This window comes from Acinonyx jubatus, chromosome A2, assembly GCF_027475565.1.
Source record: "Acinonyx jubatus isolate Ajub_Pintada_27869175 chromosome A2, VMU_Ajub_asm_v1.0, whole genome shotgun sequence".
Lineage (NCBI taxonomy): Eukaryota > Metazoa > Chordata > Mammalia > Carnivora > Felidae > Acinonyx > Acinonyx jubatus.
In genome coordinates, this window is record NC_069383.1 from 56,348,751 (window position 1) to 56,363,039 (window position 14,289).

The 14,289-nt window shown below is 36.7% G+C and overlaps 1 long non-coding RNA gene across 1 annotated transcript in view; it reads right to left on the minus strand.

Annotated features, from left to right (window-relative positions):
• Positions 1-14,289, minus strand: part of LOC113603079 (uncharacterized) — a 55,977-nt gene that overhangs the window by 40,599 nt on the left and 1,089 nt on the right. The window contains exon 2 of the long non-coding RNA XR_003424639.2: positions 13,532-13,617. This is a non-coding gene — a long non-coding RNA (uncharacterized LOC113603079). The remainder of the gene's footprint in view (positions 1-13,531; positions 13,618-14,289) is intronic.

Sequence of the window (14,289 nt, forward strand, 5' to 3'; positions counted from 1 at the left end):
GAGAGAGATAGGAAGAGAAAGTATTCCAAGCAGGCTCTGCACTGTCAATGCAGAGCCTGACACGGGGTGCAAATTCACAAATTGCAAGATCATGATCTGAGCTGCAATCAAGAGTTGGACACTTAAGCATCTGAGCCACCCAGGCAACCCAGTGTCCTTTCTTAATTATATAAAGATTCCCATAAAATTTAAAGATATAAAGCCATATGTCCATAACAAAATTATGAACATATAAGTTGATTCATATACTATGTGATGCTATATTGAGCGATTATCTTTCATACTTAGAGAATGAAAGGACTCTTACAATGTTGTAAAAAGCAACTATGGTACAAAAACAATGCACATTTGATGTTTAAGCATTCAGCAATTATCATATACCTATGACATATAAAGCACTGAAATAGTCACTTTAGGATATATAAAGATAACTAAGCCTGAAATCTGTCTCCCAGGAGTTTATAATCCTACAATAAATAGTAATTACACAACATAGAAAGCAAGCCAGCCATAACACAATGATAACATGTACGAGTTGAGATGGGAGAGGAATCATTCCCAAACATGTTAATCAGAGAAGTCTTCATGGAGGATGGTATTTAGGAATAGATACATTAGGGGCATACAAAGTTAAAGAGACTGACATTCATATTTTCTCAAAAGAGCCAGGGCCGCAAAGATGAATTTTGGGAGATTGGGTCCATGAATCTAGATCTGTGACCCAAAACATGATTTAAGACTAGATGAATACATGGAAAATTAGAGGATAAAATTAGAGGTATAAAACAAAAATTAAGAAGCTGGTGACTTTAATTTTTTTTGACAGAGAGCATGATCAGGCAGGAGCAAAGAGAGAGGGAGACACAGAATCTGAAGCAGGCTCCAGGCTCTGAGCTGTCAGCACAGAGCCTGATGCGGAGCTCAAACTCATCAACCAGGAGATCATGACCTGAGCCGAAGTCAGATGCTCAACTGACAGCCACCAGGCGCCCCTGAGGCTGTTGACTTTACATAGAAAGTAAGAGAGAACAGTCAGGGCAGATGATGTTTGAATAAAGCAATACTTCCAGGAGACAGTGATTGTTAAGTCTAATTAACCAAGGAAGCTCGAAAAATTTAGATGATTAAAATTTCAGACTTGAATGATTTGGGGAATGGTAGACCATTATTAGAAATAACAAAACGGAGGCACCTAGGCAGTTTAGTCGATTAAGCCTCCGACTTTGGCTCAAGTCATTACCCCCGCCACGGTTGGTGACTTCAAGACATGAACTGGGCTCTCTCTCTGTCAGTATGGAGCTGGCTTCACATCCTCTGTCCCTGCCCCCGCACCCCACCCATGCCCTGGCTCTGCCCCTCCCTCGTGTTCTCTTTCTCTTAAAAATAAATAAACATTAAAAAAAAATTATAACAAAATTGTATTGGTAGGACAGAAATAAGTTTAGATGGGGGCATACAAAATTTACAAATAGGAGTCAGCTAGCTGTCATGATCTGCTGGAATCTTGACAAAAACAAACCAACAAACAAAACCAGAGCCAAAGATTCCAGGTTCACAAAGTGACTTTCCATTGGTTAAGGACATCACCAAAGAGTTATAAGGAGTCAAGGATAAAATCTTGAAAAAAGATGAAAAGCCCAAGAACATTTATTGTTGAACCAGCCAGACCTAGAGAAAGAAATATGAGACTCTTGTGCAAAAAGTCAAGAGAAAAGATTTACGAGAGGAGATTGGTTTCAACAACATCAAAAAATTTTAACAATATACGAAGAATGTCGACTAAAAATGAATTTGGTAACTAAGGAATTATTGGAAAGTTTTTATAAGGTATCTTACAAAAACTTATTTTCTTAGGTTCTTAGCTATTGATGCAAGAAGCAACAGAAAAACAGAAATGGTAAACAGATGATAGATGACAATTTTAAGATAATTCTAGACTGAAAAAACAAGGAATATTTTTTCCACTCACATTAACATACCTAAAGTATCCCCTTTTACACAAAAGAATTTTAAGGATCAATAACAATTATAAACTGAAATCTGCTTGCTACAGAACTATGTAAGAATCTCCAATAATGAATAAACTGATGCTTCTAAAAGTGACTTATAAAATATAAAGCACAATCAAAATCTATTACTTATTATTACCATCTACACAGTAAACAGGCCCACAAGTCACCTCCTCCACTTAGGCTGTAACCTCAAAGTCAGTAAATGGATGTTAAAAGTAGCCCTTAAGACTTAGCAAATTAAAGTCAAGTATGAGGCAAATGCACTTTAATTGTAAAAACATTAAGAGAGTTATGTCTGTGTCATAAAGGACTAATAGGGAACAGGAAATATTGTTGTTGAATTGAAAGTATCATAGTTAGACTTTAGATTAAAATGGAATCTACCTCTAAAACCAAGAGCACACTGCGCACACTGCACACACTGTATGTTAGCCATTTTGACAATAAATTATATTTTTAAAAAAGTAAGTATTAGAATCACAAAATCGTATACCTGAAACTAACATTACACTATATGTTAACTAGCTGGAATTTAAATAAAAACTTTTTAAAAAGAAAAAAAAAGAGGGATTCTACACAAAGACAGATGGCCCAGAGGAACACTTGATGGAATAAAGTCTTTTAGGACATAAACAAAAAAATGGATCCAAGGGACACTATTAGGAGTCTCACATTTGGCAAAAAGATCTATTTATTCCCCTGTTACGAGATAGGAGAGAAGCATGATGGCACAGGAAATTTAAAAATGAATAGAAGGGCCCCTGGATGGCCCATTTGATTAGGCATCCAACTCAACACTTGAATTCAGGTCAGGTCATGATCTCACAGTCTTGAGATTGATCCATGCTGGGCTCTGCACTGGCAGCATGGAGCCTGACTGTGATTCTCTGTTTCTCTCCCTCTCTCTCTGCCCCTCGTCTGCTCATGTGCACATGTGCTCTCTTTCTCTCTCTCTCTCAAAATAAACAGATAAAACATTTTAAAAAATAGAGAAGTCACATAACTGTATACTCATATAAAAAGCTGGGATTTAGAATTTAATATAAAAACAATTCTATATAAAACCGAAGAATGCATAGCACATCAATTTTTAAAAAATCCTTTGGTAATATTTAAAAATAGTAAACAGCACAATTCTATATTCAGTATGAGGTATAGTCAGCTTTTATATTTTGAATACATATAAATAATGTTAATCATTTGATGCTTAGCCAAAAACCACTATCTGGGGCTACTGTAGACTGGTTCTCTGGGCTGGCAAATTTTCTCAAAACGAGACAGCAATTTAACAGGAAGCCTGACTTATTATTTAGTCTTAATTTTTAGACAGGGCTTTTTGGGGCAAAGTTTACAGTAGTTTCTAAATACTGAGACAAATTCAAATACAGTACACAATTACAGACATAAAATATATTTACATATTAATCTTACTAACAGAAATTAAACGCCTAGATTTTATAAAGACAAAGTCAGCAACAACTTAACAACTGCTTTACAGAATTTGAATGGGACTTCATCTGTCAATAGTAGAGGTTAAAGAGTCACAATAAGACAAAACGAAAAGGCTATAAGCCCCTTTGGGGGCTTAAAACATCACTTTTTAGCTTTCAAGGATACTTAAAAAGTTACCCTTATTTTCTGAATGTGAGAAATGATTTTTCAAATCTACAATGCTCCCCTTGTAACAGCTAACCTCTTTCTAAAGAGGACCTCTGTATGGGATAAAAGCTTCTCTCTCTCTCTCTCTTTTTTTTAATCAGAACACGTCAGGGTTTTGAGATAAGGACAAGAGTTTCTCTGGCTAAAGCAACTCAAAGGCAGACACAGACCTGCACTGGTGACTGTTACTCTAAGACATAAGAAGCCATTTTGTGGGGAAAGCACTGTGTTTTTGAATAATGGCAAAAGTTGGCATTACTTTTTTTTTTAATCTAGTAAAGCAAAGGAGATTTAAAAAAAGAAGAAGAAGAAGAAGAAGAATGACAACTGACAGGTAATATCACCCAGTTTCGGTGATGTTAACTTGGGGAGAGATAACATTCAGTTAAAATTGCTTTAGGCAGAGAAACTCCTCTCATCTACAAGCCAAAGGTTTTGAGCCTTTAGTTGTATAGTTTAAAACAATAAAAACAATGCAAAAATCCCTAATTTCATTAAGCTTACATTTTAATAGAAGGGCAGAAACAATAACCAATATAACCAGGTACAATGGTCTGTTTGGGGGGTCATAAGTGCTATGGAGAATATTAAATCAGGGAAGAAGGATGAGGGAAGAAGTCCTAAGAGGAAAAGAATGGAGACCTGAGGGAAATGAAGGAAGGAGTCATGTGAATATCTGGAGAGTACTCCATGCAAACTGAACTAAAAATACAAAGGCTCCATGGCAGGAATATGACTGGCAGGTTCATCAGAAAACAGAGAGGCCAGGGCTGCTGAGTGAGCAAGAGGAGAGGAGTAGGGAATTAAGTCATAGAGATGGTGTATAGTTCCTTATAGTCCATAGGAAACACATTGGCTTTTACTCTGAGTGAAATGGAAAGTCACTGAAGGACGTAGAGAGTGCCAAGGTATTCTAACAGTATCACTGCCTGCTGCAGTGAAAATAGTAAAGGGTGGCAAGAGCAGAAAGCAGGAATACTCATCATGAGACTATTACAATAATCCAGGTGAGAGATGGTGGTGGATTGGACAAGGATGGTGGCTGTGAAGTGAAGAAATGTGGTTGGATTCCAGATGTATCTTAAAGCAAGTGTTGACAGGATGTTTTGATGGATTGGATATGGGGTGTGAAAGAAAAAAATCAGGAATCATTCCAAGCTTTTCAGTTTGAGTGACTGTAAAAATGAAATTACCATTCATTGAGATGAGTAAGACAGAAGGATAAGATTTAGGGTGAAGGAGAGAGTCAGCAATTTAGTTGTGGGCATGTTAAGTCTGAGATGCCCACTGGTTCTAAATGGAGATGGTATGTGGGCAGTAGGATTTAAGACTCCAGAACTATAGAGAAGTTTGGGCTAGCGATATAAATCTTGAAGCCAACATCATAAATGTGGTATTATAAACCATGATTCATGAAGGGATGAGTGCAGATAAAGAAAGGAAGAGAATCCATGTTTACAGGTCAAGTAATAGAAAAGAAAAGAATAAAAGGAATGGGGGAAAACGGCCAGAGTAATAACAAGGAAGATAAGAAGAGTGTGGCTTTTAAACACCAAGGGATGAATACATTATAAAATATTTGTGGTGTGTAGTTCCTTATAGGAAACACCTCTGTGTAAATGGCCACTTACAAATTCAGCATTCAGCCAGTGAAATTTGTATTCAGGAGGTCATGGTGGCCTTAACAAGAATAATTTCAGGGGAAGCATGGCAATGAAATCTTAGCATGGGGGCGGGCAGACTCAACAGAGAACAGGAGAGATCTGGAGACTAAGTATAGATAGCTCTTTCAAAGACACTGTCAAGGGAAGAAAGAAATGGATGCTCATGGAGAGGCAAGTGGAGTCAAGAAAGCTTGGTCTTTCATTTTACGATGAAAGAAATAAGAGCATGTTTGTATAATGATGGGAAAAAAAATCAAGTGTAGTGGCCAAATCTGCTGATGCAGGAGCAGGAAAAAACTGTTACCATGATGTCCTGAAGTAGGTGATAAAGGTAAGGATGTGGTGTGCACAAGTGAAGAGTTTGGTCTTTGTCAAAAGCATAAACAATTGATCAGGTGTAACAAAAACAAAACCAGAATTTGGAGGCTGAGAGAAGGTAAGAGAGGATGTAGTGACAAGGGCAAATAGAAGTTCTCTTCTGATAGAGTTTCTTTTTTTTTTTAATGTTTATTTTTGAGAGAGAGTGCATGCACATGGATGGGAGGGGCAGAGAGGGGAGGGGGGGAACAGAGGACCCAAAGCAGGCTCTGATTGGACAGCAGCCAGTCTGATGTGGGGCTTGAACTCATGAACCAGGAGATCATGACCTGAGCCGACACTGGACACTCAACCAAGTGAGCCACTCAGATACTCCTAGATTTTATTTTCTTATTACAAAGTAAGTAGTCATCACTTAAGACTAAGAGTGGAATATGAGGTATTGAAAGTTTGAGCAAAAAAGGAAAAGAATGGATAGTCATCTAGGAGTGTGAGAATACAAAGGGATAGGGAATTAATTCCTGTGATTCATTAAAGATCTTGTTGAGTTTAGTAATCATAAAGTTATTGTGTAACAATTGTCTTTTTTCCAGTCATACTCAACTACTTGAGAGGATTCACTGAATTAACAGAGTTAATTTAAAACAAACTTTAAATGTTCAATAGTTGAAAATATTGACCACAATTTTATTTTTTGGATTTACCATCATTAGAAAGTGGTATATGTATGAAATGTTCTTGATGAACATCAATTTCATCTTAATAAAATGTTCTTAGTCATTATTGCAGTTTTATACTCTAAATTCTTTAGTCTATACATAGATTTAAGTAAGTTGATTTAAATTGTTTCAGTATATAGTAAGTCTTTAAATCAGGGGTTGGCAATTTTTTCAGTAAAGGGTTAGACAGTAGATATTTCAGGCTTTGTAAACCATGTGGTCTTTGTTACAATTAGCAATCCTTAAGAGTTACTCAACTCCGCTACTATAGTCTAAAGCAGCCATAGACAACAAGCAAAAAAATGGGTGTGGCTAGGCCGGTCAGAGTAGTTAAAATTAACAACTCAGGTAACAATAGATGCTGTAAGGAATGTGGAGAAACAGGAACCCTCTTGCACTATTGGTGGGAATGCAAACTAGTGCAGCCATCTGGAAAACAGTGTGGAGTTTCCTCAAAAAATTAAAAATGGAACTACCCTACAACCCAGCAATAGCACTACTAGGAATTTATCCAAAGGATACAGGAATGCTGATTCACAGGGGTATATGTACTCCAATGTTTATAGCAGTGTTTTCAACACTAGCCAAATTATGGAAAGAGCCTAAATGTCCATCAACTGATGAATGGATAAAGAAGATGGGGTTTATATATACAATGGAATACTACGTGGCAATGAGAAAGAATTAAATCCTGCCATTTGCAGCAACATGGATGGATCTGGAGGGTATTATGCTAAGTGAAATAAGTCAGCCAGAGAAAGGCAGATACCATATGTTTTCACTCGTATCTGGAACTTGAGAAACTTAACAGAAGACCATGGGGGAAGGGAAGGGGGAAAAATAGTTTCAGAGAGGGAGGCAAACCATAAGAGACTCTTAAATACAGAGAACAAACTGAGGGTTGATGGGGGGTGGGGGAGAAGGGAAAGTGGGTGATGGGCATTGAGGAGGGCACTTGTTGGGATGTGTACTGGGTGTCATATGTAAGTGATGAATCATGGGACTCTACCCCCAAAACCAAGAGAACACTGTACATGCTGTATGTTAGCCAATTTGACAATGAATTATATTAAAAAAATAAAATGGAAGAACCTGGGTGGTGCAGTTGGTTAAACATCTGCCTCTTGATCTCAGCTCAGGTCATGATCTCACAGTGTGTGGGTTTGAACCCCACATCGGGCTCTGTGCTGATGGTACAGAGCCTGCTTGGGAATGTGTCTCTCATTCTCTCTGCTCCTCCCCAGTTTATGCTCTCTCTCTTTCAGAATAAATAAATAAATGTAAAAAAATGGGTGTGGTTAGGTTCTATTAAAGCTTTATTGACAAAAACAGGTGGCAGACAAAAATTACCGGCCTTAGGTTCCCAATCTCTGTTTTAAACTATAACGTGTTTAAATACTCTGTGAAAGTTGCTGGGCATGTATTAAATAACTGTTAATGTAATATTTAGATAAATATAAAATTTGTGTAAGCATCTACAAGTGTGCCCAGAATGAACTAACTTACTTAGAACATTCTCTTTCAATGGAACATATAGTAAGAATCCTTGGTACTCAAGTAGTAGTCTACAGATCAGCAACATCAGGATCACCTGGGAACTTGTTAAATGTATTTTATTTATTTATTTATTTTTTATTTCCATAGTAGTTGTTATGTACTTTTTAAAGTTAATTAATTAATTAATTAATTTTTGTTTCCACATTTTTATTTAAACTCTAGTTAACATATAGTGTAATATTGGTTTCAGGAGTCGAATTTAGTGATACATCACTTACATATAACACCCAGCGCTCATTGTAACAAGTGCTCTCCTTAATACCCATCACTCATTTTAGCTTATCTCCCACCCACCTCCCCTCCAGCAACCCTCAGTTTGTTGTCTATAGTTAAGAGTCTCTTATGGTTTGCCTCCTTCTCTTTTTTTTTCCTTCCCCCATGTCCATCTGTTTTGTTTCTTAAATTCCACATGAGTGAAATCAAATCATTTTTGTCTTTCTCTGACTGACTTGTTTTGCTTAGCATAATATCCTCTAGCTCCATCTATGTTGTTGCAAATGGCATGATTTCATTGTTTTTAATGGCTGAGTAATATTCCATTGTGTGTGTATGTATGTGTGTATATATATATATATATATATATATATATATATATATACACACATACATACATACACACCACATTTTTATCCATTCATCAGTCAATGGACATTTGGTCTCTTTCCATAATTTGACTACTGTTGATAATGCTGCTATAAATATCAGGGTGCATGTGTCCCTTCAAATTTGTATTTTTGTATCCTGAGTAAATACCTAGTTGTGTCATTGCTGGGTCATAGGGCAGTTCTATTTTTAACTTTTTGAGGAACTTCCATACAGTTCTCCAGAGTGACTGCATCAGCTTGCATTCCTACCAATAGTGTAAGAGGATTCCCCTTTCTCTGCATCCTCACCAATATTTGTTGTTTCCTGTGTTAATTTTAGCCATTCTGACAGGTATGAGGTGATATCTCATTATAGTTTTGGTTTGTACTTCCCTGAAGGTGAGTGATGTTGAGCATCTTTTCAGGTGTCTTCTTTGGAAAAATGTCTATTCATAGCTTCTGCCCATTTCTTTTTTAAAATTAACTATTTATTTATTTATTTATTTATTTATTTATTTATTTATTTATTTTTGAGAGGGGAGAAGGGGCAAAGAGAGAAGGAGACAGAGAATCTCAAGCAGGCTCCATGCTACTAGTGCAGAGCCTGATGCTGGGTTCTAACTCACAAAGCATAAGATCATGACTTGAACTGAAATCAAGAGTCAGAGGCTCAACTGATTGAGCCACCCAGGTGCTCCATCTTCTGCCCATTTCTTAACTTGATTATTTGTTTTTTGGGGGTTGAGTTTGATAAGCTCATTATAGATTTTAGATACTAACTCTATCAGATATAGCATTTGCAAATATCTTCTCCCATTTCATAGGCTGCTTTTTTGTTTGTTGATTGTTTCTTTTGCTGAGCAGAAGCCTTTTATCATACTGGCACAAAAACAGACACATAGATCAATGGGACAGAATAGAAAGCCCAGAAACGGACCCACAACTATATGGTAAACTAATTTTTGACAAAGCAGGAGAGAATATCCAATGGAAAAAAGACAGTCTCTTCAACAAATGATGCTGGGAAAATCGGACGGCAAAATGCAGAAAAATGAAAGTGAACCACTTTCTTACCATACACAAAAATAAGTTCAAAATGGATAGAAGACCTAAATATGAAAGGAAACCATGAAAATCCTAGAGGAGAACACTGGCAGCATTGACATCGGCCCTAGCAACTTCTTACTACACACGTTTCGGGAAGCAAGGGAAACAAGTAAAAATGAACTATGGGAACTTCATCAAGATAAAAACTTGTGCACAAGAAAGGGAACAACCAAGAAAACTAAAAGGTAACCTACAGAATGGGAGAAGATATTTGCAAATGACACATCTGATAAAGGGTTAATGTCCAAACTCTATAAAGAACTTATCAAACTCAATACCCAAAAAACAAATAATTCAGTTAAGAATTGGGCAAAGTCTGCATTTTAAAAGGAGCACTATGTGTTTTATATTCACATTAAAGTTTGAGAAGCATTAGTTTAGAAGTTAATAGTAGGATTTTCAACGTGTGCAACCAAGTAACCTATAGCAAATAAAATAAGGAGAACAAAAACCAAAATAACATGAGGCAAAAAAGGGAGAAAAAAGAAGTAGAGAAAGAGAAAAGGAAAAAGTCCTTTTTTCCCCATGAAAAGTCCATCAAATGATAAATGGACAAATAAAACACATATATCCATACAATGGAATATTATTCAGCTATGGATGAATGTTGAAAATATTATGCCTAGTGAAACAAGCCAGTCACAAAAGGCCACCTATTTTATGAGTCCATTCATATAAAGTTTTCAGCCTAGGCAAATCCACAGAGACAGGAAGTAGACTGATGGTTGCCAGGGCCTGGGAAGAGGGGAGAATGGGGAAATGGGGACTAACTGCTAATAGTCACAGGGTTTCTTTCTGGGGCGATGAACATGTACTGGCATTAGACAGTGGTGATGGGTGGACAACTCTGTGAATATACTAAAAAACACTGAATTGTACACTTTAAAATGGTGACTTGGAACTATTTTCAAAACTTAAAAGTTCAAACAATTAGCAAACAAAGGCAGCATAATGAAAGGCTTCCATCCACAGCAATCTTGTGGCAACTGGATTTAAGAGTTCTAGAGTCTTGATAAGAAGGGATGAGCAGTCACTGCAGCTTATGCAGAACTAAATAAAGTAATTATCAATAGTCAGAATGAGTTTTTATTTAGACTTGACGTGCGTTTGATTGGAAAGACAAAAAGTGCAGAGAAATGCTGTTCTGGTTTACCCGAAGTAACCTACCTCAGTTTACATGGTCAGGAAGTTTAGCTCGCAACTGCTAAGGAGAGAGACAGAAAGGGTGGGGTGGCGGAGAGAGCAGGGAGGGAAGGAGGGGGGGAGAGAGAGAAGAGAGAGAAACAGAAAAAGAGAGGGAGAGAGCTTTTCCAAGTTTGGTATGTTACACTGGATGTAATTTGAGTACCTTCCTGTGTTAACTACACCCTAGAACTGTACCCCAACCCCACACCCCGTAGCCACAGACAGCCTTCAGGTTTTTCCTCCCTGTCTTCAAAACAGTCGTAGGCCCAACCACATAATCTGAATTGGAAGATCTGGGTTGTTTGTATGTGTTCCAAAAGGAATCCCAACTGTTTGAGTGTTTCACATAGTTGAGAGTCAGTAATAACGCAAACCGGGTGATGACTGAGTGAGTCACACTGGGGAAAACACACACTGAGGCTGAACCCAACTACAATTTGCAGATGTGCTTTCATACCCACCCACAAAAATCTCCATTTATTTATTTACAGTCTCTTATCTGTAACTTAGTACCCGTTCACTTACATCCACAATTTACCAAGCCCAAAGTTTCCCAGTTGAAAACTAATTCTCAAATGTTGCTGAAAATTTAAGCAAAGTGTTCACTGTTTGAAAAATATAAGCAGGACATCAATTCACTAGATGCAAATTTCTAGCAAGCTGTGATTTTAAGGACTTCGAGGATCATTTTTCTGCTTAAGTCGCTGGCATCAAATTAATCTATTTATGTGACATCTTGTTTATTTCTTATTCCTGCACCCATAGTAATATATCAGCAGTATAAACGTCAATCATTTTCACAAGTGAAACCTAACATCTTAAAGAATTCCATTTCAGATTAACTCAAAAATATGATTAACTCATTCTGTGCTACAGTGAACATAGGATGAGCAATAATTATTTAGAAATAAATAGATTATAATCTGTTAGGGAAATTTTGATAAAGTCTCTTTCAATCACAAGGGGCTTATCATGTCCTACAGCTTTAGAAGGAAAACTTGCACTGTGTCTTTATATACCCTTTTCTAGGACTAGTTTTCATGTCAGTGAAGCAGAAAATGATGTTATCATCTCCATGGAAGAGAGGAAGAATAAATATTAAAGCTTAGAATATGAATCTAATGGAGGATGGCAAATAGATTTCACCATTTGAGCCTATTTAAAAGATTAATGGTGGCTGCCTGGAGCTCAGAGTCAAGGAAGATTCTGAGGCTGTATCCAAGTTCCTTAGCTCATTATATATGTCTGCCACGGGCCTCAGAAGTGGGGAGCAGGTAGAATCTCTCTATGGTATCAAATGCTCTGGCTGTAATTTTCAGTCCTTAATACCTAATTCCTCTCTACCTCAGTTAGACCACCAGAAATTATCTTCTTAGAAAGCCATACTGATCCTGGGTGACAGCTTAGCCCTCAGTTAAAATGATCTTATGAAAAGGGAGAGAATTTTCTTTTTTTTTAAATATGAAATTTATCATCAAATAAGGGAGAGAATTTTCTTTTTTTTTTTAATATATGAAATTTATTGTCAAATTGGTGTCCATACAACACCCAGTGCTCATCCCAAAAGGTGCCCTCCTCAATACCCATCACCTCCCCTCCCCTCCTTCCCACCCCCCATCAACCCTCAGTTTGTTCTCAGTTTTTAACAGTCTCTTATGCTTTGGCTCTCTAAGGGAGAGAATTTTCAAGAAACCTAGCAATCATCAAAATGAAAATCTCTTGATCGGTAAATCAAATGATCAATAAATAAAAGTTTAAAACTTATGCATCTGAAAGACAGGTGAGTCATCCAGAGAATACTTCCCAGGGAAGTTAATGTGGTTAGTGTAGGTATGCATGGCAATGAATCTGAATGCAAGTCCTTAGAAGAAACAGCAGTTATGCCCTCCATCTTTATTTACATGTTCTCCCTTCTCTAATTTTTCCGATGATTTCAAAATTTTCAACATCACTTTTTTGCTTTTTCTGCTCAGTCATTTTCTCGTAAAGTTGTCCATTTCTGTTAAGGCTTTTTTTCATCATCTTTCCAGCAAATCAAAATATTTGACATGGAAAAATAATCAATCAAAGCTACATTTTGGGATACATAATATATAGACATACATTCTTGGTTGTCTAAATAGTGTTATATAGCTGTGGTCACTAAATAACTTAAAATATACATTTTTTTTGTTTTACTTGTACAGCATTTGCAATTTTAGTCATTAAATGAGCTTTGCAGGTGTGCAAATACCCTGTTAATCCTGCTGTTTTTTCAAAGACTGCTAGCCACATCAACCAATACTTTGGAAGACCGGCAAAATGGAGAAGGTTTTTCAAAGCCCAACAATAAATTAGTAAGATGACTTATAAAACAAGTGGAACTTTGTTGAGTTAAAAAATAAGACCACCTGAAGTTTTATTTATTTATTTTTTAGCCATCAAGGATTGGATTGTTAAATGCAAAACCAGGTACGACCATTCTTGTCTGTCGTTTGCTTTTCTTCTCATGTAAACATTATTTTCTTGATACAGTGAGAAATAAAAAAAGCACTTAACCTGTACTTCTCATTACAAAAAAATAACAGAGTGCTTTGGTGAGGTTTAGTCTGGGATATCTCTTATAAGGAACACTTTGTGCAGGAGAGAGAAACCATCTTTACATCTTTAGAGTGTCATGTAGCTTTTAGGAAATGCTAATAAAATGGTTTAGATGATAAGCAGTAACGAGTAAAAAACACACCCACCTTTTCAGTGTTGTTTAAATGGCCTTTCCACACTGTGTTCTGGGTGATCACACACAGTTTTGCAATTACTTTGCTCTTTTCCGTTTCTACAAAAGTAATTTGATATGTAATTCCCATTGTAGAGTCAGTCTGAGCTATGAACTTCTAAAATGTGTCAGTAACAGAAGTCAGGCTTTGTATGACCTTGTTGCAGCCAAGAATTCAGGTTAGAGTTTGGACCCAAATTCTGGAAGTTATGTTGGGGAATAATTCAGTCAAGTCTACACCAGGAAGTTAGGAAACGCCTCTAATACTGAGATGTCATGAAAAGGACTCGAAAAAAATAGCAAGCTCCCAAGTATGATTGCCACCCCATTGGCGCTAGGACTTCAATTGTTTCAAAATAATCCCACACGTATTAGTTCTTATGAATTTACAGTAATTGACTCACTATGAATTTGGTAACCCGTTGTATAAACAATTCTCAAAAGAGAGTATGAACTTAACGCTAAGAAGCATATATAGGCATCTTAAACATCCTTTGATGATCAGCTTAAGAGAATAGTGTTTATTTTTTTGCTACATGTGAAAGTTCATTCTCAGTATCAAGTTTATTTTGTCCGCTAACTTTGTTAACCTTTCCAATTTCTTCAGTATTTGGTGTCCTTTCACAAAGAGCTGTTAGCATAGAACAGTTGCATCAGGGTTAAAGGTCAGAGCCATTACCGTGTTAACCTGAAGCATATATGCTGTTCCTTGAGCTCACAATATGTTTTTGA